Source organism: Schistocerca piceifrons, unplaced genomic scaffold, assembly GCF_021461385.2.
Source record: "Schistocerca piceifrons isolate TAMUIC-IGC-003096 unplaced genomic scaffold, iqSchPice1.1 HiC_scaffold_936, whole genome shotgun sequence".
NCBI classification, from domain to species: Eukaryota; Metazoa; Arthropoda; class Insecta; order Orthoptera; family Acrididae; genus Schistocerca; species Schistocerca piceifrons.
In genome coordinates this window covers 4,494,546-4,499,545 of record NW_025729208.1, presented here as the reverse complement: position 1 = coordinate 4,499,545, position 5,000 = coordinate 4,494,546, and the positions used below count along the sequence as shown (strand labels likewise).

General features: G+C 54.3%; 1 non-coding gene across 1 annotated transcript in view; it reads left to right on the top strand.

Annotated features, from left to right (window-relative positions):
* Positions 1-3,701: 3,701 nt before the first annotated feature.
* Positions 3,702-5,000, top strand: part of LOC124771346 — a 1,909-nt gene continuing 610 nt past the window's right edge. Inside the window, exon 1 of the ribosomal RNA XR_007013362.1 lies at positions 3,702-5,000. This exon is cut by the window's right edge and continues 610 nt beyond it. This is a non-coding gene — a ribosomal RNA (small subunit ribosomal RNA).

Here is a 5,000-nt window from a genome sequence, read left to right as displayed (position 1 = left end):
ACATAGCACACTGCCACCTACAGGGATCCGACGGAACTACGCCACCCATGCCGGCAAAACAGTATCGCCATCTATGAAAATAGGGCGACACCACATGCAATACCGCCATCTATGCGCATCTGACAACACTACGTCCGCACCACAAAACATACCGCCATCTGTAGGTCTCCCGCAACATGACCTCCTGCAACGACGCTACCGCCATCTATGAGACGCCAAGCCGACTAAGACAGCGATGGCGCCACAGTGGCCGCCTTTCGACGCCACCCACAAAGGCTGCAGCCTCTGTCGACCATAGCACCCAATCTCCAGTGGCTCTGCCGCACGAAGCCGTGGACCGGCAATGACGCCACCCGCACCCGTTCGTGCACCACCCCAACCGCCAAACTCGCACCTCCAGCGGATGAACGGCGGACGTTTCCCGCACTCGTAAAGTGCAATCCACCCCTATAACTTGCGTTTCATGAAGAGTTATTTCCAATATGCGACATTCCCGCTGTCCGTATACATGAGCCGCGACCTGTACCACTTACGAGCGAGAGACGCGATCGCGTTGCTCACTGTACGGCGTCCGATACCGAGCCATCAGCATGTCGGTCCCCATGCGCGTTGCACTCGCACTCGCAGTCGCAAAAACGTGGGGCAAATATATTACGCGGAAGAGTTATAACAGACCGAGCCCCACTGCATGGGGGGAGTCTTTGTCACTAATGTACACAGATGGAACATTTTGGACTGGAACCAGATTACCCGTACACACGGCGCTGATTAGTAATCAATGCAGAGCCATCAAACTACAGCAAATATACACAACTGTCCGTATACATGCTGAAAGAGTCTGCCCAAAATGGGAACCACACGTCAGCCAGACACTCTGATCACGCACCACTCTCTGCTTCTAACAGGCGCACATACAATATGTAAGCACCAGCATGGAACAACATCCAGTGCATCTTCTCCGCCACATTACACAATCCACACTATCACAACCAGACCAGGAGGTCCGTGCGGAAAATACAATATCCCAGCCTTTCGACATCCACCATTGCGCAGACCAGGCACCAACACCCACACATGTCCTATACAACGGTGCACCCAACATCACAATAGTACCTCCTGTCACAGCGCACAAACAATGACATGAGTCAAAGACACAGGTCTCACACAAGCATAGAATTGGAGCGCCGCCTCTAATAAGCCAAAGGTGCATCCTGACGTGACAAATCTGATCATGTCACAAGCATTCACTTACTATAATCACTATCAACGAACCTGCCGCCCCCGCCCCCCCCCCCCCCCTACACCTTTCCGTACAACAACGTGTAACCTAACCTAACCTAACCTAACCTATGTTGTACCTTAACCTAACCTATGTTGTACCTTAACCTAACCTATGTTGTACCTTAACCTAACCTATGTTGTACCTTAACCTAACCTATGTTGTACCTTAACCTAACCTATGTTGTACCTTAACCTAACCTATGTTGTACCTTAACCTAACCCATGTTGTACCTTAACCTAACCCATGTTGTACCTTAACCTAACCCATGTTGTACCTTAACCTAACCCATGTTGTACCTTAACCTAACCCATGTTGTACCTTAACCTAACCCATGTTGTGCCTCAACCTAACCCATGTTGTGCCTCAACCTAACCCATGTTGTGCCTCAACCTAACCCATGTTGTGCCTTAACCTAACCCATGTTGTGCCTCAACCTAACCCATGTTGTGCCTTAACCTAACCCATGTTGTGCCTTAACCTAACCCATGTTGTGCCTTAACCTAACCCATGTTGTGCCTTAACCTAACCCATGTTGTGCCTTAACCTAACCCATGTTGTGCCTTAACCTAACCCATGTTGTGCCTTAACCTAACCCATGTTGTCGCCTTAACGTAACCCACGTTGTCGCCTAAACCTGCTCTGTAATTGTTATACGACTCGTTCAATTACTGTAGTGTTGCCCACCCGCAACCCTCGCAATATAGTTCGCTACTCGCACTGCCCGCACCCCTGTGTATCGCTTCATGTTAAACACCTTGCAAGTCTTGCTCACTTTCCACATGCTCCTGCTGTACACTGTAATGTGGATGGCAGCAGGACGTACATGCCGCCCCTCCCCACGTCCCCACCTTGCCCCCTGCCTTCGCAAGCTGGTTGGTGAGAAGTTTGCATGTTCAATGCCCTTCGCATGCGACGTACTCAGGCTACGTTGTGGTGCGGCCTGTGTCAACTGTCCGCTGATGTCGTACGCGTGAACCACAATCTGTACTGCACATTCGTCCTTATGTACTGAATGATACATCGTGGCACATGTGTGACCGCACAACGACTGCGCCCAAAAACGGCGGACCATACAGTGCAAATATTGTGCACGCAGCTACGTGTCGTCTCCCTATGAGAGCTGGATTGCAGTGTGGTACGCCATAGAGACGTGTGGGAGGAACGGACGCCGTGGATGGCGATCAGCATGAGCTGTCTGTTGATGTATTCGGACCTAGTCGTCTCTCCTCACACACCGTGATGGCATGGTGCACCGCGTTCCATATCTGCGACATGCTACAGAGGCCGGTTGACAGTCGTTCGAGCAATGGACATCGCATACGTACGGGGGCCACCTTCCACGTATTGTCTAGGCGTGCACATTTTGTTGCGTGTATGTGGGCAGACGTAGTGTGGCGTGACACCTGACACAGGCATGCAATAATCGTTGAAGTTGCAAATGGCGATGGACGCCTGCGTTTTCTGGTGAAGTTACGCAAATGAACAAATGGTAACCTGTTGTGGTGCGGTTGTTCTCGCTAGGGGTGAATCGGTGATGGCGACGATAGGTTGAGGTACTAACCGGTTGTTCCAGCGATACCCACCATGCCGACGAAACTGAACGGCATCTGGGTGTGAAGCGATACGCGGCGGTGGCTGGGTGGGACCGTCCCCGGCCGGTGAGGGGGCGCCTCCCGGCGTGCTGGCCGCGCGGTGCGTGGGCGCACGCGCTACAGCCGGCTGGTGGGGGCGGCCAGTGGCAGGCGCGCCGGCCGACGGACGCGGCAGGCGTCGCAGCTGCGCGCCGGCGCACCCTGCGCGCGGCGCCGTGCGGCCAAAGTAGGTCCTCGCGGGCCCGGTGCGAAGCGCGGTGGACATCTTCAGTGTGCTGGTCCGATTGAGGACTGTGTGCGTTGAGGATGCGCCGCCGCCCGGCGCTCGGCGCCGCGACGCCGTCTGCTGCTCGGTCGCCCCAGCGGTTCTCGCTGGTGGTTTGTATCGCAGCTGTGCGGATGTGTTGGCGCGTGCGCTGTGCTGGGAGAGTTCGCTTCGGCACCCAAGTGGGGCTTTTGTCCTTCTGTGGCGCTGGCGTTGGAGCTGCCGGTCACCGTAGGTGGCGCGTGTTGTCTCCCGCCGGCAATGCCACGACAGCACGCTCCCGGGCCTCTGTCGGCAGCGGCAAGCTCAGTTGGGAGCACGGGTGGTCGCACCGAAAGCGTCTACTCGCCTAACTCCGGGCGATTGCGCCTCTCTCGAACCCGACCAAGTACTTGGGACGGCGCTGCGCGCCGCCGGGACCTGAGAGGGTTTCGAGGTGTATTGTGCAGGGGAGCTCAGCCTCCTCCTGTTTGCAGAATGATTGAGCGGACGCTTGCGTGTTCGCGCGGGCCCCCGGGACACACTCCCGGGCGGCCGGCTGCTCAGCTCTAGTTGACGCAGCTCCCTGGTTGATCCTGCCAGTAGTCATATGCTTGTCTCAAAGATTAAGCCATGCATGTCTCAGTACAAGCCGCATTAAGGTGAAACCGCGAATGGCTCATTAAATCAGTTATGGTTCCTTAGATCGTACCCACGTTACTTGGATAACTGTGGTAATTCTAGAGCTAATACATGCAAACAGAGTCCCGACCAGAGATGGAAGGGACGCTTTTATTAGATCAAAACCAATCGGTCGGCTCGTCCGGTCCGTTTGCCTTGGTGACTCTGAATAACTTTGGGCTGATCGCACGGTCCTCGTACCGGCGACGCATCTTTCAAATGTCTGCCTTATCAACTGTCGATGGTAGGTTCTGCGCCTACCATGGTTGTAACGGGTAACGGGGAATCAGGGTTCGATTCCGGAGAGGGAGCCTGAGAAACGGCTACCACATCCAAGGAAGGCAGCAGGCGCGCAAATTACCCACTCCCGGCACGGGGAGGTAGTGACGAAAAATAACGATACGGGACTCATCCGAGGCCCCGTAATCGGAATGAGTACACTTTAAATCCTTTAACGAGTATCTATTGGAGGGCAAGTCTGGTGCCAGCAGCCGCGGTAATTCCAGCTCCAATAGCGTATATTAAAGTTGTTGCGGTTAAAAAGCTCGTAGTTGGATTTGTGTCCCACGCTGTTGGTTCACCGCCCGTCGGTGTTTAACTGGCATGTATCGTGGGACGTCCTGCCGGTGGGGCGAGCTGAAGGCGTGCGACCGCCTCGTGCGTGCTCGTGCGTCCCGAGGCGGACCCCGTTGAAATCCTACCAGGGTGCTCTTTATTGAGTGTCTCGGTGGGCCGGCACGTTTACTTTGAACAAATTAGAGTGCTTAAAGCAGGCAAGCCCGCCTGAATACTGTGTGCATGGAATAATGGAATAGGACCTCGGTTCTATTTTGTTGGTTTTCGGAACCCGAGGTAATGATTAATAGGGACAGGCGGGGGCATTCGTATTGCGACGTTAGAGGTGAAATTCTTGGATCGTCGCAAGACGAACAGAAGCGAAAGCATTTGCCAAGTATGTTTTCATTAATCAAGAACGAAAGTTAGAGGTTCGAAGGCGATCAGATACCGCCCTAGTTCTAACCATAAACGATGCCAGCCAGCGATCCGCCGCAGTTCCTCCGATGACTCGGCGGGCAGCCTCCGGGAAACCAAAGCTTTTGGGTTCCGGGGGAAGTATGGTTGCAAAGCTGAAACTTAAAGGAATTGACGGAAGGGCACCACCAGGAGTGGAGCCTGCGGCTTAATTTGACTCAACACGGGA